Source organism: Solea senegalensis, unplaced genomic scaffold (assembly GCF_019176455.1).
Source record: "Solea senegalensis isolate Sse05_10M unplaced genomic scaffold, IFAPA_SoseM_1 scf7180000014894, whole genome shotgun sequence".
Taxonomy (NCBI): domain Eukaryota; kingdom Metazoa; phylum Chordata; class Actinopteri; order Pleuronectiformes; family Soleidae; genus Solea; species Solea senegalensis.
This window is the reverse complement of record NW_025321165.1, coordinates 48,323-71,163: the sequence shown is the minus strand read 5'-3', so window position 1 is coordinate 71,163 and position 22,841 is coordinate 48,323. Positions and strand designations below refer to the sequence as shown.

The 22,841-nt window shown below is 44.4% G+C and overlaps 2 long non-coding RNA genes across 2 annotated transcripts; both read right to left on the bottom strand.

The window, feature by feature from the left end:
- Window positions 1–14,126: 14,126 nt before the first annotated feature.
- Window positions 14,127–14,688, bottom strand: LOC122761709. Its single transcript, XR_006358619.1, has 4 exons — window positions 14,596–14,688; window positions 14,462–14,523; window positions 14,324–14,390; window positions 14,127–14,245 (listed from the first exon to the last, which is right to left on the bottom strand). It is a non-coding gene; the product is annotated as an uncharacterized LOC122761709 (long non-coding RNA).
- A 6,194-nt stretch (window positions 14,689–20,882) lies between these two features.
- LOC122761708 lies at window positions 20,883–21,494 on the bottom strand. The gene is made up of 4 exons (XR_006358618.1): window positions 21,447–21,494; window positions 21,313–21,374; window positions 21,175–21,241; window positions 20,883–21,096 (listed from the first exon to the last, which is right to left on the bottom strand). It is a non-coding gene; the product is annotated as an uncharacterized LOC122761708 (long non-coding RNA).
- Window positions 21,495–22,841: the final 1,347 nt, after the last annotated feature.

The window sequence follows — 22,841 nt, the reverse complement described above, 5'->3', positions numbered from 1 at the left end:
ATCTGACTCATGAAGAGTTGTGTGTGTGTGCTCCCCCGTGCACCTGGTGTCTTTCCAGCCTTTCCACGGAATAATTATTTGGCGCATGGGAAATTATTTACATAAAATTTCTTCTGACGCTGTGGTTTAGGGTTAGGGTTCGATGTCCGACGCATACATTTAATGTTACAGCCATAAGCATAGACCTGCACATGGGATGTGAAAATCACAGAAACTGGAAACTGACTGTAGTGTTGGACCTGTGAGTGTTACGTATACTGTGTATTGACAATTTAAATGACAGACTTTAGATGATGAATCCATATTTAAACCAATTAGCACAAACACGAAGTGCAAGATTAAAAGCAGGAGGTTTGAATAACGTGTCTCTCTGAGACGCACACACAGTCTTCACTCCTCCTTACTGTCAGGGAGCCGTGTGTGGAAAAAGCCACTCATTGTCTGATTTCATCATAAAACAAGCAGCTGTCTCCTTCATCCTGACATGACAAGTAAAATTACACCCAAATTATACCCAAATTAGCCGTCAAGGAAAATACAGTTCCATAGAATTGAAGCCAAGGCTAATAGGCTGCACCAGTGCTTATCAGTGTGATTGCTCATCTGTTCAATCACATCATGGAGACGTGTGTGAGTGTGCGAGTGTGGGATCAGCATTCCTCTCCCTTCAGAGAGATGGAAGAAAAATGTGTGAGCAACATCCATGTAGCATTGTTATCAGTGAAGGTGAAGGTAACCATTGAAGACAGAGTGTGGGACCTGTTCTCTGCGTGTCTGCGTGGGTTTCCTCCCACCATCGTCCAGGCAGGTCGCTCCATCATGGTGCCTCTGAGTCGCAGTGGCTCTGATCAAACTCTCCGTCTGAGATCCTTTCTTTAACTCACACGAGCGGCGTAGCAACATGTTTACGGCCAAATAAAAGTGACCAAATAAAACCTGAGTAAACAACACACATGGGAACCAGCAGCAGATCATTATGAAGTCACTGTGAATGAACACAGGTTTAACACACTGCTCTGTCTCTGCCCCACAGCACAACTCTTTTGTCTTTAAAATACTTAGTTTGAGTGATTTCTCACTAACAGTTGTGACCAGGTCACAGTGTGTACTGGGTGAGCGTCTCCATATCGTCTCCACTGGCTGCTCCAGTCTGATTGACAGCTCTGTGATAGCTGCAGCTACCTGCTCTGCTGTCATGTTACAATCTGGACTTTCAGACTTATGTGGTCTGAAAGACCCTGTGAACAGCTCTCGGTCTCTGTGGCCATACAGAACCCGCCCCCGTCTCTGTCAGAGCGAATGATGTTGAAGCCGTCCACCTGCAGGTCTGTGTCCTCGGTAAACCAGGTCTCAGTGAAGCAGAAGGTTTGTCAGTAGTCCTGATGGAACTTTAGTTCCTCTGTCTTATTTTCCGAAGCGATGGCACGTTTGACAGCGCAGTGGCAGGTAGAGGCTGTTTCTTTACCCTCTCTGGATCTGACGAGGGACACTGTCAGTGAGGAGGGGTGTGTGTGTGTGTTGGCACCAAAGATGGTGGCCGAGCTCCAACAGACAGCTCCATGAATGTGTGAGTCTCCCTGTGCTGGTGTTGTGTTGTTGTTGTTGTCGTCTGTTAGAAACAGAAACACACTCAAAACCATGAAACGCACATAAAAACCCAGGGTCAGGAGTCGCTCTGGCAGAGCAGCGCCCCCGTGTTTGGAAGTCACTCAGTTCCCTGATGATGAGTGCATCAAACTGATCCTTAAAACTGAAGAATCCCTGCAGATGAGTGACAGCTGCCAGAACACAGAGCTGTCAAACTAAAGCAGCAGCTTTAAGATGCACTGATGTGTTTTATGTTGTTAATGAGCTGATGTTCATTCACAACAGGCCGTGCTTGTCTTCAGCTGCTTTACCACGACTGGATGAGGCTTGAACCAGATTTTCATGGAGGAAAACCAGAACTGATTCCAACCACATTTGTGATGTGAACAACACAAACATGTGTGAGCGTGAAAGTCATATTTATCTGCACACACAAGGTCACATGCGGCATTTATTGGATTTTCAGACGCCCTCATGGTATTATGTGACAACTCAGTTCAATCCAAGATGGGTCATTCCAACCTTTGTTTCCATGAACTGGTAATTACAGTAACATGACATGTGATTAAAGGGACAGTTCAGATTTTATGAGGCACGGACACCAAATCAGCATGGACTGCATTTTGCACTGTAACATGACGACCAGCGTGGACACGAGAAAAAACACGTGCTGTCTCTCACTAAAAGGTTCACCTCATAAATTCTAAGCCTGCTTAACTCTGAGAGTATGTGAAGAATATGTCTGGAAACTGAAGTTGATGTCACTTTAGAAACCACAGCAAATATTTTACTCACTTCAGAAGTGGATCAGCAGCTCGTGATGAAATCACTGATTTTCTCCATGGACTCTGGTGATGGAGAGTAAGCGGTTTTAGGGAAGGCTGTCGAGAGCAGAGAGATGAAGCAGTGAACACGTTTGCTCACTCCTCTCTGTCCCAAGTGTGCTATGGCAATGGAGGGGGTTCAGTCTGGTTCATTGCTCACAAAGGCCATGTTGCCTGGGGCAAATCACGTCACCATTCAAGCTGCCCTTTGTTATGCAGCAGAAGGCCCATCAGTGGTGGCATTGTGGGTAATATTCAGAACCACGACAGACCCCAGCAGCTGAGACAACACTGCTCACATAAAGCTCGGTGGGACGCTCGCATGGATAACATTAGGCTAGCTGTTGTTTACCCACCCCCCCCACACACACACACACACACACACATACCAGTAATGATGAGCATGGTGTAGGAGCACGTTACTGTCAGCAGTAAAAAGTGTGATGAGCATTGATAACAGAGGATGATTTAAAATGCTGAGTCACCTTCGAGGTCAGTGTTGCAGGGGATAATAGCATCTAATTTGTTTTATTATTCTGTGCTTTATTGAAGTGAACTGAATTTATTTGGGGTCTAATATTTTTGCCCTGTCCCTTACCTGTGTGCACATGTGTCTCTCCTCCTGTTCTACACTGTTTATTACCTCACCCTACAGAGTGGGAGTGAAGTATTGTTTTTGGTGGATCTCTGTGTGTGTGTGTGTGTGTGTGTGTGTGTGCTCCTGGCTTGCAATATGAGCAACAGAGGCCCAATAATTGTGGAGCCCTGTTACACACATTTTTGCGTGAATGGGGTGCAGTCTGCCATCTCTGGTCTTCTTGTTAGTCCTGTAATCAAAACCTCACAAAGACCAAGACCACACTACGTCCTATCACATGTTCTCAATAGTGAAACGACGTCTCAAGTTGTGATTGTGTTTGCATTGTCAGGCATTTCAAAAATAAACAACTGCTGAGAAACTACAGAGACAGAGATTTGTGGATTAAAAAGCTCCTGCACCGTCTTACGGCTGCACACGTGAAAGACACTTGTGCATATGTGTCATCACTGTTGTTGCACAGAACTTAATGAAAGGTGGAGAACCAAAATAAAATGAATATACATTTCATAAAAAATAAAAACAAGAAAGTTAATATACTTAAGAGTTAGAAGGATCAAAGATAGATAAATGTTTTTAAAATCAAATCAAATAAAATACATTTAAGTGGCTCTGTGGTGTAGTGTGGATGGATGTGATGATGATGTGCTAACTCTCAGGTAGTTGCTAAATCATTAGCATCACAGTCAATACTTTATACACAAAGTCATTCACTCATTATTTAAGCACATCAGGTTGGTTTGTACGGGGACTGTCAGTGTCAAACACAGTGCAACCATCCAAAACACATGCAGGAGGAGAAACACGCTGTATGTTCGCAAACGAGAGATTGACCAAAGCTAGAAAAGAAAGCACTGTAAAAACAAGGATTGGTTTTGAGTAGCTCAGCGTTAATCTGAGTGATGCTGTTCTGACACTGTGGTTCTTGAGGTCAATGTGTGTGTGTGTGTGTGTGTGTGTGTGTGTGTGTGTGTGGTTGATGCCCTTGGTTACAAAGGTTAAAAAAAACCCTTTGGAAATCTACTTACATGCTCTTAGATCATCATTTTGGTTTGCAAGCGATGCTAAAACAACACACATGGTCACGCACACACACACACACACACACACACACACTTGTCTTCCTATAGTTGTGAGGACAGGAACAAAGTGAGAACTATAGTCAAATAGTCTAAAACCCCAACATGCTCTGGTTTACTGATCCAGATTGGATGTATTCATTAATAATTACACAATAGAGTAAATCAAGTGATTTGAGAGTGATCAACAATTCTGCATCACAACTCACAGAGAGAGGGGGCTCATAATGGCTGTTCCATACTACATATATATATATATATATATATATATATATATATATATATATATATATATATATATATATATATATATATATATATATATATATATGTATATATATATATACATATACATATATATATTCTTCATGTGCTGCAGTAACATCGTATGCTGCAAAAGAACAACAACAAACTTTGTAGGAAAAACAAAGGAAATAGTCTTCAATAAAATGTGTCATTATCAGCAGAGTCATGAACAGATTCATTTTAAGTCAAGTTACAATCAAGTGTTTTTTCCAGCAGTCCTGCCTATTACAGTTTCTGTGTGTGTGTGCGTGTGTGTGTGTGTGTGTGTGTGTATTTTCCAGTGTTGATTAACTGTAATTTCATGTTGTTTGTGTGTCAGTCTTCATTCCTGGATAATTTTGACTGCAAACATGTAGAGTCAGCACACAGCTTGTTCAATTATCACCTCCTACTCCCTCTCTCTCCCCTGTGTGTGTGTGTGTGCATGTGTGTGCATGTGTGTGCATGTGTGTGAGGTTATAAAAAAACAAAAAAAAACTTTAGCAGTAAAACCTTTCTGGGACTTGGCTCTGAAACACGTTTCAGTTTTGTGTCAGTAAAAACACAATCACTCTAGCGTTAGCTCGTTACACACACCAGTTCCACAACCGATATATGGTTAAAGTATCAATGTTTGCTTTAAAGCAGGAGTCTCAAACTCAAATGACCTGAGGGCCACTGACGGTCTCGTCTAGTCAGTCGGGGGCCAGTCAAGTAAAAAAAAAAAGGCCAACTTTTTTAGGGAAAAGCAACAGTTGTGGTGGACGTTATGAGCTCATATCATCAATATGTGTGAGCTTTTCTGTCTTTTACTTCTTCTGTCTTTTGTCCATTATTCTTTACAGCACTCTGGTCCACTGTGTTTGTTTTACAGTGCTTTACAAGTTGGATTGGATCATTTCAAAATATAAGTGCTTGTTTTAATATGCAACCATAAAAAAAACATATTTATGATGCAAAATGAATCTATTCATTTAAAAATAAAGAAGTGAACTCTGCTGCTGTATATAAAGCAGTGCTCCCTCGGTCAGAGGCTGTTTTCAGATGAAGGACACAACATATGACTCATGTCACATGTTTCTGCTCACAAACACCAAACAGAGGCAGAATAACAACGTCGACAACAAAAGTGATTTAAGTGTTTTCCATGTTTTACTGATTATTAGTTATTGTTTCAGTGTCTCGTTGAAGCTGATAGTAGATGCTGTTGTTTGCCTGTCACACTATACTTTACAGTACACCTGTAAACCCAGTATATTTCAAGCTGTACCTTAACAAGTGAAGTTGATTCAGAGTATACATCAACATAATGAACGATAATGCATCAATCAGCTGACAACGACTGCAACACAGTTAATCTCTGTCCCTCACAGTATTTTTATTTCATGAAATTATTTGTTCTCATGATCCCAGACAAACACGTGCTGCATGTTTTCAGACTTCACTTTAGCTGTGTGGTCCATTATGAAATGATCAATGTCTGAACCAACTTCCTGTCCCTGACTCATAACGAATGGTCGGTCCCTTGTTAGTACAAAGCGACAGTAAGGCTGATTTATTCATCTCATTTCAGGATTGCCATTGGCTCAGTGTGTGTGTGCGTGTGTGTGTGTGTGTGTGTGCTGTCTTACTGACTCATTAAGATAAATGACCTGACGTCATCCTGGAGTGGATTGTCAATGAGTCTGTGTCTCTCTCATCCTCCTCAAGGTGAAAATGGAGGCTCTAGTAAATATAATGTATAATAAATTAAATTAGGACGACAAAGAAAAAACATCATCACAAGAAACTCAAATGTATCAGTTATACATTTTCATTAGTGTACAAAATGTATAGAAGAAACATCCCTGTCGCCCTGACTGCCTGACGCCTGTCGCCATGACTGCCTGTCGCCTGTCACATGTTGTGTTTTTTGTTTTTTTGTTTTGTGGTGTTGGTCTGGCTTGATCTGTACGTTGTTGCTGGACTGCAGATTATATTTTGTCAGTATTCTTTATTTTTTGTTCATGTTTGTTAAGAAAAAAAGAGGCCGATACTAAAAAAAAAAATATTACATTACATTACATGTCATTTAGCAGACGCTTTTATCCAAAGCGACTTACAATGGAATCAAGTACAATTAGCCAGGGGTGGAATCGAACTTGCGACCATGATGTCTTTGGTACACAAGGTAGGGTCTTAACCACTGAGCCACTCCACCCCAATAATACATGATATTTGTATTCATGTAACTGTACCAAATACAGACAAATAACTGAAATAAGAAATAACTGTTACATAGTTATTTCTTTGTTGTTTTGTCTGACCAAAACATAAAAAAGAGAGATTAATTACTTAAATCAGTTCTTAGTAAATTAAAATATAAGTAAGATAAATGATTATAAACAGGTAGGACCCTGTTGGTGGTGGACTGTTAAAAAAGTATAAATATTTATGTGTGTCTCCTCCTGTTATAAAATAAGGAGGGACATGAAAGAGGTTATTACCATAGATTAAAGTATAAAAATGGAGTACTATGTACAAATATTTTTGTATATAATATAACAACTATTTTAATTCTAATATAACATATTAATGAATAAAAGTTGATAATAAAAGTAATATGTAAGAATAATAACATCTATCTAAAGGGCTTAATAAAGTCATGGGAGTAACACAACAAAGATAAACAAGACTAATATGGAAGTGAAATGACACTTGAGTGTGAGGTGAACTGTCTGCAACTATATCTCATTCCCACCATTTACAGCGTAAACACCCCGGCGTAACACTGACAAACACTGACATTCAGTGATGTTAAACTATTCACAATAAAATAACTCAGGTTTTATATCTCTACTTCTTCTGGGAGATTAAACTTGTGTAAGTCTCTGCAACACACACACACACACACACACCAGCCTAAAAGCGTGTTAGTGGTTGTGAGTGGTTCATTCATGACTTGGTCCTGGGGGAGCGAGGTTGTGCCCAGCTTCCTTATAAAGGAGGGTTTATAGAGTGACCTCTCCTCACACAGCTCATGATATGTTGTGTGCTTCTCAGAATCACTAACTATTAGTTGGAATGCTGCTCTTTAGTACATATACATATATATATATATATATGTATATATATATATATGTATATATATATATATATTTATATATATACACGTCTCCTTTTTCTACCAGTGTATTAATGTGAAAGTCACACAACAGAATATAACTGGTAAATGACACTAACCTCTTTATTTTATTGTCTTTGACTTTCATAGGAACAGGAATATCAACACTCTGTAAACTTATCAGAGACTGAGTGACAGAAAAATAATGTTCCAAGCCATTGTGCCAAATCGCAGCACTACTCTTTAAGAGTAATAGGTGAAGTAATTATGAAAGTAGCTCAACTACTTACGGGAAGTACATGAAGCTGAGGACTGTGCAGACAGGTACAATGAGGTCTTGTCTAGCCGCTGAGCAATGCTGATCATGATTGAAAGCTCTGCTTTCTCTGCGGCGACGACGCCAACTCAGTGTTTGTGTCACTGCTGCCAAATGTTCGACAATCACTTTAATAAGTGTTTCTGACACAAGAGCAGTCATGTTCAAACTCTGTGACTGATGTTACCACGGCGACCGAGTCAGCTGGACTTTCACTGTCCAAATATGATCAGGAAGAAACAACAAACACACAACAACAACACAACAGACACCGACACAACAGACACCAACACAACATACACCAATAGCCAACAACACAACAGACAGCAACACAACAGATAGCAACACAACAGACAACAACACAACAGACAGCAACAGACAACACAACAGACATCAACACAACAGACACCAACACAAAAGACACCAACAGAACAGATAACAACTCAACATACAACAACACAACAAACGACACACAACAACAACACAACAGACAGCAACACAACAACAACAAACACCAACACAACAGACACCAACACCATAGCCACAACAGACAACAACACAACAGACAGCAGACAGCAACCCAACAGGACACCAACACAACATACACCAATGGACAACAACACAACAGACACCAACACAACAGACATCAACACAACAGACACCAACACAAAAGACACCAACAGAACAGATAACAACACAACATACAACAACACAACAAACGACACACAACAACAACACAACAGACAGCAACACAACATACAACAAACACCAACACAACAGATACCAACACAACATACACCAATGGACAACATCACAGACACCAACACAACAGACATCAACACAACAGACACCAACACAACATACACCAATGGACAACAACACAACAAACGACACACAACAACAACACAACAGACAACAAACACCAACACAACAGATACCAACACAACATACACCAATGGACAACATCACAACAGACACAACAGACAACAACACAACAGAGAACAACACAACAGACACCAACACAACAGACAACAATACAACATACAACAACACAACAGACACCAACAAAACAGACAACACAACAGACACCAACACAACTGAGAACAACACAACAGACACAAATGGACAACACCACAACAGACACCAATGGACACCAACACAAGAGACAGACGAGAAGTCAAATGTTTGTACCCAAGTAAGATACGTAGCACAGCTTCGTACCAGTGTGACGACAATAAACAATGATGTGACACATCAGACAACAAACAAGAGACAACAATGGAGGGCGTCCAGCAGCTGTTTGTCTCAACAAGACAAAGTCAGTCTTTGATGAGAACAGACTGAGGCCTTCGCCTCGACGTCCATGGGATATTTACACCGATCGCAAGGGAGTGACATGATCTCATGGTACTATTTTTCTCTGGTACACTAATGGAAGGATGCCAAAAATGGAACGTAGGGGCTGGTTATTTTGATACTATTCCTCATGAAAATACTTACCAAACTGAACTGTTCCACCTGATGGAAACATGGCATAAGCCTCACTGACGGTGCACAAGGGATGGTGGTGCATAACCTCAGAAAATTCCATTCACACTTGTTGCATTGGTCTCTATTAGTGTTTCACTGCTGACCCTTTGGTTCTTTGTCAACCAAAAACAAACACAATCTGTAAGGGACAATCAATAATACTGTGCCTGTCTCAATAATGAAGAATGAACCTATTGTGAGCACTGGGACAAACACTGGTCCACTACAGGCTGCATTCATTACAGCACACTTATCAAAGTCATTCAGACTTATTTCAGGGACTCCATGGCTGATAAACATGTGTTTGCATCTACATCAGTGTGTGAGGGATCAGGTGAAACATGGAACGACCTGTGTGTGTCTGTTCTTGTTACCTTTCAGGACCTTTTCTGTCATAAACACTGACCTTGTCAGGACCAGTAGACCTCATGGAGATCAAAACCTGGTCCTAATGAGGCTAAATCAAAAAAAAAAAAAATTTGTTAAGTTTAGGACTAAGATTTGAATTGTGGTGGTCCAGAATAGTCATTAACTGGTTAAGGTTAGTGATGATGCTTTGGTTAGTCTTCCCAAATGAATGGAAGTCAATGCAGAGTCCTTAGAAGGACGCCTCTGCAAACCTGTGTGTGTGTGTATGTGTAAGAGATGCAGGGTCACTGGGTCATGGTGCGAGTCCTGTTCCAACAAAACCGTGTCTGTGTCCTCCACCTTCAATAAATAAAGACAGTCATTCATACATACCACCCATCCATCAGAGAGAGAGAGAGAGAGAGACAGAGAGAGACAGAGAGAGAGAGAGAGAGAGACAGAGAGAGAGAGAGAGACAGAGACAGAGAGAGACAGAGAGAGACAGAGAGAGAGAGAGAGAGAGAGAGAGAGTGCTAAATGAAAAGATGCCGTGTATATATATGTTTGAGACTATAGTTTTAATGCATGTTGTTACAATGCTTATTTGTTCAAGTTACAAACGTACAGTGTTTAGAACACATCATTAAAACCACTGTTTTGGGGATTTTTATACACATGACAAACCCACAGCAACACAATTCCCAATATACAAGAAAGAAAATAATCTGGGATTGTTTAAATATGTTGGTTGAGTGCTAAAGCGAGTTGTCTTCCATGTAGAAGGATGGGGGTTGGATTCCCGGCCTCTCCATTCTGCCTACATGTCCCAGGGCAGGACACTAAAGGTACAGTGTGTAAAATTTAGACATTTTTATTGGTAAAGTTGCATGTTGCATGTTTCCTTCAATGTGTGAGCATCAAAAGTCAAAAGATGTATAGTTTGTCCACTGTGGACTCAAATGGTCAACACTGTGGTCTAAAATTGCAATAATATTTGTAGCTAACCCTGATAAAAATCACCTAACTTTAAATCTGATTCACGTTTATATTTATAACAACATGTGTCTTGCATCTGAACAGCACTGCCCTGCAATGGCATGCACACAAATACATGTTTGCATGCATCATCAACAACAACAGAAAATATCATATTTGTGAGTCCACTCAGTATTGAAGCAGGAGAGAGATGCAAGAGAGTGGCTCAGGGGTAGATGTGTCAGATTCAACCAAAAGGTCAAAAGCATAGTCCCTGGCTCCACGCTGTAAATGGACAAAAAGTGCAGTGTAAAGCGGCTACGAGTGGTCATGAAGTCGTATAAATAAAGACCATTCAGTGGATTGATTCTCCATAGAGGAAATTCAAAAATAGAAGCTATCACAGTGAATTAGTGAGTGAGAAGAACTCTTCTCCATTTATTGTTTGATATTCCTAAAATTAAAAATGCCTTCTGATATAATATTCATTGACAATTTCAAACTTGACAGGTGTCTTTCTACGGGCATGAGTAAGTGCAGTTTGACATTTGGATAAGTAATGTTAAATATATCGGTAAAAGAAGCACACATTGACTTTGGCTGCTCTTAGCATATCCAAGTTCCTCTTTCAACACATTGCTCTAATCTTGGGATTGTCGTGACCTCCGTTGGAGCAACACAAAATTTTACCATGACTAGGGTGCAGTGGATGTTTCCTTCTTCAATTATTACTCTCATATAGAAACACTGTCCACAGCCGCTAGTGCTTGCGTCGGAGAAGTGATGTAGCTCTCGTTTAGTAACTCTTCCAAAGTTTGCAGGTACATAACTCTGGGGTATGGTTATCATTTCCAAGTTGACTAGGTCTTTTCTCCAATTCTCCCACTGTGGATGAAGATTATCAGTCAGAGGGTCTTTATATAAAGAGGCAACCGCACACAGGATACCATGACGTGTTGCAGGTCGATCCTTAAGATCGACACTGAACTTCAAGCAGTCTGACTCAATGTGCCACTGGATGCCCAACACTCTTTTCTGAACGTAGGTCATCAAGAGCAATTTCTGATGCAAGCTCAGATGATGCATGCTTTGCAAAACAACTCAAAGACCACCCTTTGCACAAAGTTCTCTGACTTCTTGCTCGAGCTGAATATATAGCCTGTTCAGTGGTGTCCTTGCTTGGTTCAGTGCAACCCTGTCATTGACTGTCTCTCATTATGAACTGTGAGCGCCAAGTGGGTATTAGGTTTCTGTTCTCCATGGCCAGATGCTTCAGGCCATAGTTTGTGCAACCCGGTGATGAGGCTGCGCCGAAGATATGTACTATCATGCGGTAATCTTGAGGCTGCACGCTGAGCTCTCCTTTCTACCACCATAGGAAGTACAGGTAGTTTTGGTCCATCTCACTTTTTTTCTATATCGCACATTAGTGCGATGGAGTGCAGCTGAAAATGAAGGAGGACACACTTAAGATTGTTCATTAAGTCAGGTCCTGAGCAGATGTTCAGACTGGTTTCCTTGTATTTGACGGCACAGTCAAATACCACCCGTAGTTTGTCTGGCTTTCTTGGATGATGCCATGAGGTAAGACCTGAAAGACCTAGTCTTACATTATCACCCTAACAGACCACTTAGGTCACAAAATACAGGTTTACTTGTGGTTCCCAGAGTCTGTAAGAGCAGAATGGGAGGCAGAGCCCTCAGTTACCAGGCTCCTCCTCTCCTGTGGTACCAGCTTCCAATGACAGTTCGGGAGGCGGACACACTCTGTATTTAAAGTTAAACTTAAAACTTTCCTTTTTGATAAAGCTTATAGTTAGAGCTGGTTCAGTGAAACCTGGACCATCTCTTAGTTTTGCTGCTATAGACCTAGACTGCTGGGGAATTTTCCTGTGGCGGACGCACATTCACTCTCTCACACTCAGGGTATGAAAATGATTTTTTTTATGTCATCCTTCCCTCTCTCTCGCTCTGTATCCTCATCTTGCAGGTTGCAGGATCAAGATCCAGTTTTTGAGGCTATCCATGTCATACATATCATATTGTGCGATAATTAAAAGTCAATATCAGTATAATTTTCAACACTCTCTGCTGCTGCTTATATAAATTACATTGTATTGCTATATACATGTAATCATTGACTGTACAAACTTGTAACTTGATACAGTGTATCTGCTCCTGGTCTCTCTCTCTCTTCTGTCTCTACCTCATCTCCCTCTTGTCCTTTCTCTCCCACCTCTCCTCTGTCCCCCATTTTCCTTTCACCCCAACCGGTCGAGGCAGATGACTGCACATCTCTGAGTCTGGTTCTGTCAGAGATTTCTTCTTCTGTTAAGAGGGAGTTTTTTCTCTCCACTGATGCCTAGTGTTTGCTCATTGTGTGAACTGTTGGGGTTCTCTGCTCTCCTTGATGTTGTCTATGTACAGCGCCTTGAGATAATGTATGTTATGATTTGGCGCTATACAAATAAAATTGAATTTAATTGAATGATGAGGTATGTACCATTTTTGTCCGTTCTTCCCATCATCATGAATTTCCACTGCGTCACCCTTTTCTATGACTTCAATAAAGCTGATGTACTGTTCCTTGTACTTGTCCTCCTTTAACAGCTTCCTCTCCGGAAACACTGTCTCAGGGCACGTTAAAAAGCACCCCAGAATGTTCCACCCTAATGTGGCGCGGGTAGGCGATAAAGTAAGAAATTATTAGAAGCTCGACAACGCCACCCCGGGAATTTCACCCAGGGAATTACTAGGTAATATTATAAAGGCACACAGTTCGGGTTACTGAGGGGGCAAGAGACGTGGTTCCAAGTTAACATATGTTTCTTTTATTAAACAATAATCCTAAAAACTTCAATAAAACTCATTCACACCAACAAAAAATGGGGGGAAAAGAACCTTAACAGGGCTGAGGCCAAAGTGAGTGGACAAAGGCTAGGGCAGGGGAGGGATCCACCAAAGAAAAACACCACAATGATCACCAAGCACACGTGGCAGACACTCTCAGTGACGAAAACCTGCTCCCAGGGACACAGCAAGACAAGACGGGAGGATGCCACCACCAGACCACCAGCACCACCACCACCGGCCTACAGCAACTGAAACAGGAGGAGGATAATAACAAATTAGTGGGGATTCATACATTCAAAACAAAAGCAAAACAGAACTAAACACGGGCAGGTCACAGGCCTAAATAAATCACATAACTTCACTACTGACAAGGAAAGAGAAAATGAAAGAAAACCAAAACAAAATCAAATTACTTAAATTGCAAAACACAATATTGAAATTAACTTAATAAAATTACATAAACAAAATCCCATTTAACCCAGACACAATACCCAAAAACAATATTGCACACTTTCTCCCACACACACACACACTCGCTCCGTATAAGGGGGAAAATCCCCGGTAAACACAGTCGTGCGGGGCTGCAGCCGAACGATCCCTTTGGCCCGGCGTATGCTTGGGCTGGCAGTCGGCGGTAACGTTTCCGACGGCCACCGAATGACGCCACACGAGCCCGCAGCGGCCACCAACACGAACCAAAACTCAGTGGCTACAAAGCAGCAGCGGCCGTTAGGTGGTTAAGATCACCTAATCGAAAGAACATTATTAACAACCGCTACGTACGTTATGATTAAGTTGATTATATTTCACAATATACAGACGTACCTTCTTGCAGTAACAAACGCTCACGAGAGGAAAAGGAAGAGAGCTTCAGGCAGCTGCCAGCATGCACCTGCGACCACACTAGCGTTAGCCATCCACTAGCACCAACCAACGACCAGCGAGAGAGAGAGAGACACTTACCACTGCCGATCAACCCACAGCAGCGTGCACACACAGCACGGAGCAGCACCCAACCAGTCGCCCTATAACACAATGCCAAGTTTAAGCATACTAACTAAACTAAGCAATTAGCGAAGTAAAGTGTGCGAACCTACCGATCGGAGACGTGACCTCACACTAAAAGTGACAGGCGACAATGGGAGCAGAGGAAGAGCCGGCGAGCGGACTACGCTTTTGTACCGGCTGCCTCAATGATTACCGGAAGTGTTACCATAGCAACCAATAAACAAAAATGAGCGAGGGGGAAAGTAACACAACGCTCATACTGCTACAATCTACCCCCCCTTTTTGTATCGTCGTCCCGACGAACTAAGACCATAACTAGCTCCAGGGCCTGAAAAGTGCAGTGACAGCATGTGATACAGAACCCTGAGAGTTTGCAGCCCCCGATGCCAAATCCCCCACCGGCCTTGGGATATGGTAAACATTGGAATGCTGACCAGCGGTTGATCGTGCTGATCTCCGTAATGCCATGTTGCTGATGTCAGAGGAACTCGTGGATGGAGTCACTATGGATGGGCTTGGGTGAGCGGGAGCTATGACAGTGGACATGGGAAGACCTGGCTGAGTGGTGGTTCGAGGTTCTGCTATGGCTCTGGTAGCTGGCAAGATTGAAACAGACACAGTTTCGGGAACCAGAAACAGATCACTTTCACAGGACAACTCATCATCGGAGACTAGCCTGTTCAGGGCAGGTGAATCCCGGGCAGCAGCATCGTAGCCTTTAACAGGGTACGATGAACGTGCTTGACTTTGGACTGATCCTCCTTTGGGGCGATGGAATACACAGCTCCCCCTTCCTTAGGTGCTTTGATGACACGGTACACTGTGGGGCCCCATAGGTCCTGCATCTTGTGTCGGCCTCTGGCACTGAAATCACGCTGTAAAACCAGCTGTACTTCCGTTAGGGGTTCCCCTCGAACATATTGATCATGGGCCTTCTTTCTACGCGCTGCAACAGTCTTCAGTCGTTCCTGTGCCCCATCGAAAGCCATCTGCAATCGGGTCTGATGCTCCTGAATCCAGTCATGAACAGCTCCAGCCACAGGGTCCGGAACTCTACCCAACAGGAAATCAATGGGGAGTCTGGGCTCTTGTCCAAACATTAAAAAGAAGGGGGACTCACCGGTTGCCCGATGGGGGGTGGTATTATAGCTGTAAAGGACTTGAGGGAGGCAGGAGGTCCAGTCTCTTTTACGGGATGGAGGCAGTGTGCGCAGCAGGTTGTGGAGGGTTCGGTTGAATCGTTCACACTGGCCATTGCCGGCTGGGTGGTATGGTGTTGTACGAGACTTCTGAATGCCATAAAGGCTGCAAAGCTGCTGGATGAGGGCACTCTCGAAGTTCCGTCCCTGGTCGGAGTGTATCCTGGCTGGGACTCCAAACTTGGAAAACCATTCCACTACCAAAACCTGAGCCACGGTAGTGGCATGCTGATCACGGGTGGGGACGGCGAGTGTGTATTTGCTAAAGATGTCCGTCATCACCAAGACATTTTCCATTCCATTTCGAGCAGGATCCAACAGGGTGTAGTCAATGGCCAGAATCTCATTTGGCCTGGATGCCAACAGATGTCCCATGGGGTTCCGTACAGTGAGTTGGTTGTCTTTGGCAAACTGGCACCGCTCACACGCCTGGCACCACTGTGCCACCTCGATGGACATACCTGGCCAATAACACCTGGAGCGTAGGAGCGCAAGGGTCCGTTCCACACCCTGATGTCCATGCTCTTGGTGGACCTGGCTTAGCACCTCCCGGATTAAAGCTGCAGGTAAGAGCAGCTGGAACATTGGCTCTGCGCCGTCAGGGCGGAAAATCTGCCGATACAGGATACCGTCCCTCTCTACGAGTCGGTTCCATTGACGCAGCAGAATGAGTGCAAGTGATGAGAGTTGCTGCCGCTCTCCGTAGTTAGGACGCCGCCCCTGCTCCCAATACCTCTGGACTTCCTGGATGACAGGGTCAGCTCGTTGAAGGGCACGGACATCTGCAGGTGTTTGGTGAGGCAAAACGGTCACAGTTGCTTGCGTTACCACAGTTCTTTTCATTTTCAGGGCTTGCTGGAGAGGTTTGGGAAGCGGGGTACCGGGGAGCATGGCTTCGAAGTCTGATGGACCAGGTGAGTGCTGACGGGACAGAGCATCTGCATTTCTGTTGCTTCTGCCAGATCGATATTTTACCTCAAAATCAAACGAGGCCAGTTGGGCTGCCCAGCGCTGCTCTACAGCACCGAGCTTTGCAGAGGACAAATGACTGAGTGGGTTATTGTCCGTGTAAACGATGCAGCGATGTCCCAACAGGTACTCTCTGAATTTCTCACTCATCGCCCACTTAAGGGCCAGGAACTCCAACTTCATAGAACTATAGTTGGACATTTTCCGCTCGGTGGGCCTCAGTCCTCGACTAGCATAGGCTATGGGCCTCACCTTGCCTTCTTGCTCCTGTGAGAGCACTGCTCCCAATCCACCATGGCTTGCATCAACCTCGAGGATGAATGGAAGAGAGAAGTCTGCAAAAGCGAGCACTGGGGCCGTAGTGAGCTTAGCCTTCAGCGCCTCGAAACTCCCTCGGCACTCCTCTGTCCAGTTCTCGATGGCATTCGATGTGGACCTCCGCTTGGGCCTGGTATTTCCCAGCTCTGCTACCAATCGATGAAGGGGAGCTGCTAACTTGGCAAAGCCCTCCACGAAGCGGCGGTAATAGCTGGCAAATCCCAGGAAGGACCGAAGCTCAGAGGCTGTTTTGGGAGACGTCCATTTTGCCACCGCCTCTATCTTAGATGGATCTGTTGAGACACCATTAGCGGATATTACATGGCCTAGATAACGCACTTCCCTCTGGAAAAAGGTGCATTTAGAGAGCTTTGCCTTCAGTCCCTCCTGCTGAAGTTGACCCAGTACTGCATCAAGCCGCTGAAGATGCTGCTGTACAGTGGACGAGAACACAACAATGTCATCAAGGTAAAGAAGCAATGACTGATTCTGTTGATCACCAAAGATTCTCTGCATTAATCTCTGAAAAGTACTGGGGGCGTTACAGAGTCCAAATGGCATACGGTTCCATTCGAAGAGACCAAAGGGAGTGCAGAATGCAGTCTTAGGCCGATCCTTTTCAGTGACTGGGACCTGGTTGTACCCACTGGTCAGGTCCATGGTGGAGAACCAGCGTGCACCTGTCAACGCATCCAATGACTCCTCGATACGTGGCAACGGAAACGCATCTTTCCTGGTCTTGCTATTAAGCTGCCGGTAGTCAACACACATACGTAGACTTCCATCCTTTTTCTTAACCAGCACAATGGGGGAGGCATAGGGGCTGCTACTTTCTCTGATCACCTGCGTAGCGAGAAGCTGATTTATGTGCTCTTTTACTGCTTCATAATCAGAAGGAGGGACACGTCTATACCGTTGTTTGACAGGGGCCTCATCAACAAGAGGAATGTCATGGGATATTAGATAGGTACAACCTAAATCACTGTCATGAGCAGAGAAAACAGATGTATATTTCCTCAGGAGGAGCCTCACCTGACCCTGGTCTTCTAAAGACAAGGAAGACAGATCCAGACCCTCAATCTGATCCTGCATTGTAGGTTGGGCCGTCTGGGATGCTACAGTGGCAACGGTGGATGGAACCTCAGTGACTCCTGCAGGTAAGCTAACGACATTCACCGGCTTTAAAGTGCCAACAACAGTGCGGGGGTATAACAATACCTCGATGGAACTAACATTAACGATATGTATGCTGTACCCCCAACCACCCTAACCAAAGATGGAGAAGCCAACAAGCCAGCAGGTAAACCAGAGTCAAGGGGTTCAAACAACACCGTAGTATCCGAACAATGCTCTGCGCAAGTAGCTGCTACCACTTTCATTACACCACCTGAAATACGGCACGCACGCTTACCTCTGACCTTTACCCTTCCTGTCAGCTCTGGAGGGAGCTGAGTGGTCACTTGGTGACACTTCTGTAATGCCTGTGTGAGGGGTTGTGAGGCCTGAGTGACAGAAGACTGCTCAAACAATGCTGAACCATGCTGCACGAAAAGTTCCTGGTAACATTTCCGAATCACATTCATTCCCATCACACCAGGGACCTGAAGGGACGCACTGCCGGGAGGGTCTTTCACTACCAAGACGCCACACTCTGAAATTAACTTACCGCACAATTCAACAGTTAACTCAAAGTAACCCAGGAAAGGAATATCCAATCCATTCGCTGCCCTAAGCTGCAACCAGTTACATGATTTAAGACGCTCTGTACCCCATGGTTCAAAATGCTGGCAGAAAAAGCTCTCTGTAATAGTGGAAACCATAGAACCAGTATCAATTAAACATGGGACCTTAACTCCACCCATGACAACCTCTAAATGGGGACAAGACGAAACCAGTTTTGATACATCCACCAATTCACCTTGCACAGCATTCGAGCCAGTAGAGGCCCCACCCAAACTGTGGCTCTGCAGTTTGGTGGGTATTAGTTTTCCGGAGCTGGAGCTGATTCTGGCTGCCTAAGTGAGGGCCGGGAAGCTTGTGAGGGAAACTGAGAGCGAGGGAGGACACGCACACTATCACATTCCCTAGCAAAATGACCAGGTCGCTGACAGCGTCTACATATTACAGGCCCACGCTGCGCTGAATGGCTGTGTGGAGGAGGACGCTGCATTAAAGCAATGGTTTGAGTTAGCTGATTAAGTTGCTCTTGCTGCTGCCTCAACATTTCCTTCAATTCACCCATCTCTGAAGACAGAGGAACACGAGCAACTGGGTGAGCACCCTGGACCCCATATTGAATGCCACTGATGGAGGGGACAGAGTTACTGCGGCCTCTAACGGCACTTGATTGACCCTCACGTTCCCACCTAATTGCCTCCCCCCTGACGTCAAGCAACGTAGCAATGGGCTGTCTACGCACAAACTGTTTAAGCTCTCGTCGTAATGTGCTATCTAGAACCTGCTCAACAAACTGATCCCGTAACAGTACCTCCGAATTATGCATGGCGATGGGTGCACGCTGCCTTACCCTTTCCATAAGGCTCATTAAGGCGAGGGAGAATTCCAGTAATGTTTCGCCCTCATGTTGCTTCCGGGAGAAGAAAGCCCCCTGTAAAGCTACATAAGACTCAGAACAGCCATAGAGTTCCTGAAGTATGGCAATTATTCTAGCTGGATCCCCACGCTCTACACTAGAACGGTACTTGATCTCTTCACGTGCTTCCCCCTCTAGATGGTCGAAGAGAAAGAACGCCTGATCAGCTAAGGACAAATGACGAGCCCTAATACATGCCTGCACTTCCTCAATCCATTCGCTCAGCACTATCCCCGATCTTCCCCTGTACATGGGGCACTTCCTGTCACGAGGCACAAACACTAACCTCTCTGCTGCAGGGACGCCGGCAGTGGCAGTAGGCGCCGCTGATGATGCCGAAGGCATGGTACTAGGGACGGGTCCAACAGGGGCCTGCTCATGACGCAGCCTCTCATTGTCAGCTTTCAACTGTGCGACCAAATCTCGCAGTTCTTCCATTTCCTCCTCCATTACTGGAGATTATTATAACGAACCACTGCTGCTTTGTATCAATGCCAACAAAAAAATAATAATAATTAACCAACTAATAGAACACACGTCTCTGCCCTTCTTCTACAGTAACATCCTGCCGACAACGCCAAGTTTGTGGCGCGGGTAGGCGATAAAGTAAGAAATTATTAGAAGCTCGACAACGCCACCCCGGGAATTTCACCCAGGGAATTACTAGGTAATATTATAAAGGCACACAGTTCGGGTTACTGAGGGGGCAAGAGACGTGGTTCCAAGTTAACATATGTTTCTTTTATTAAACAATAATCCTAAAAACTTCAATAAAACTCATTCACACCAACAAAAAATGGGGGGAAAAGAACCTTAACAGGGCTGAGGCCAAAGTGAGTGGACGAAGGCTAGGGCAGGGGAGGGATCCACCAAAGAAAAACACCACAATGATCACCAAGCACACGTGGCAGACACTCTCAGTGACGAAAACCTGCTCCCAGGGACACAGCAAGACAAGACGGGAGGATGCCACCACCAGACCACCAGCACCACCACCACCGGCCTACAGCAACTGAAACAGGAGGAGGATAATAACAAATTAGTGGGGATTCATACATTCAAAACAAAAGCAAAACAGAACTAAACACGGGCAGGTCACAGGCCTAAATAAATCACATAACTCCACTACTGACAAGGAAAGAGAAAATGAAAGAAAACCAAAACAAAATCAAATTACTTAAATTGCAAAACACAATCTTGAAATTAACTAGATAAAATTACATAAACAAAATCCCATTTAACCCAGACACAATACCCAAAAACAATATTGCACACTTTCTCCCACACACACACACACTCGCTCCGTATAAGGGGGAAAATCCCCGGTAAAAACAGTCGTGCGGAGCTGCAGCCGAACGATCGCTTTGGCCCGGCGTATGCTTGGACTGGCAGTCGGCGGTAACGTTTCCGACGGCCACCGAATGACGCCACACGAGCCCGCAGCGGCCACCAACACGAACCAAAACTCAGTGGCTACAAAGCAGCAGCGGCCGTTAGGTGGTTAAGATCACCTAATCGAAAGAACATTATTAACAACCGCTACGTACGTTATGATTAAGTTGATAATATTTCACAATATACAGACGTACCTTCTTGCAGTAACAAACGCTCACGAGAGGAAATGGAAGAGAGCTTCAGGCAGCTGCCAGCATGCACCTGCGACCACACTAGCGTTAGCCATCCACTAGCACCAACCAACGACCAGCGAGAGAGAGAGAGACACTTACCACTGCCGATCAACCCACAGCAGCGTGCACACACAGCACGGAGCAGCACCCAACCAGTCGCCCTATAACACAATGCCAAGTTTAAGCATACTAACTAAACTAAGCGATTAGCGAAGTAAAGTGTGCGAACCTACCGATCGGAGACGTGACCTCACACTAAAAGTGACAGGCGACAATGGGAGCAGAGGAAGAGCCGGCGAGTGGACTACGCTTTTGTACCGGCTGCCTCAATGATTACCGGAAGTGTTACCATAGCAACCAATAAACAAAAATGAGCGAGGGGGAAAGTAACACAACGCTCATACTGCTACACTAAGTCGGTTTGAACCACGTAAGGTTGATCTTATCCATCATAGATTACTTGTCTTGTTGCCATTGTCAACAGTTATATCCTATCCTATAAGACCAACCTCACAATCCTTCAATGGTGGAATCTTGTATACAACTGCGGAGAGATGATCCCACTGTTTGGCTGTTTCGTAGGAATGTCGATGGTGTCAGGCCTTAGCACGATGACCAGGTTTGTTGCTCCTCCAGTGTCTTGTCCATGAACTTGGGACAGCCATGAAGCCTATGCTGATGCCTATGAGAATGCGCAGAGGGGATTCGCTGTTCCTTTGGCTGGCCTTTGTTTGTCATTGTCGGCTTCAGTTTAAGCATTGAATACGCTCGCCTTGTTCCTCTTGGGGTCCCTTGGGGTTTATTTTCCTTTGATGAGCTGGACTCAGAGGTACGGAGAGCATGGAATGAGGCGATCGGATTGCATACGGTCTCTGCCTCCATCACCATCATCAGGTGGCAAAGTCCTTGGAGCTGGGGAACTTTGATCAGCACTTTCTGTTCCAATGTGACACTACCCAATCTGGCATCTTTTGGACCAGGTTTCTATTTTCTTCACTGCTCGTCGTTCAGTATTTCGAGACTCTTCACATGCAACATTGCATCTTGACAGGCATTCAAGAAATCCGAAGAGTCTCTATGTGCCACTGCATCCTTTGGTTAAAGTTTTGGCCAATTTGTGAGCCTGTCTCTAACCGCTGTCTGAACGACGGCCTGACCATATCTGTTGTCGTTTGTTTCATGCGTCTTTGTAAGCCATGCCGTCATTTCAATAGAAAGTTCCTTCCAGCGTCTTATGAGCAGGGCCCCTACATACTTCCTCAGATAATAAAGCTTATCAGCTGAAGATAGGGCGCTTGTGTCAATGAGTGACTTAAATGAGGCTTTCCACTCAAGGAACTGAATAGGATTGCCATTAAATACTGACAGCTCTGGCACTGGAAGTCTATTAAGAGCCATCCCATCTTTGAAAGCCTGGGAAAAGGCTGGCACATTTACCTCAGGTGACGATGTGGAGACATTGGGGGATCGTCTGGTTTTGTTGGTGCCTGGTGCTTTTCTTCGGGACTGTTAGAGGGAGAGGAACTTTCTCTGCCTGTAGTCGTTCAACCTTGCACTTCTACTTCAAGTTGCTTCCTTTGTTGCCATTCTAAATGTTGTATTTTCTCTTTTTGCTTCTCTTCTGCCAG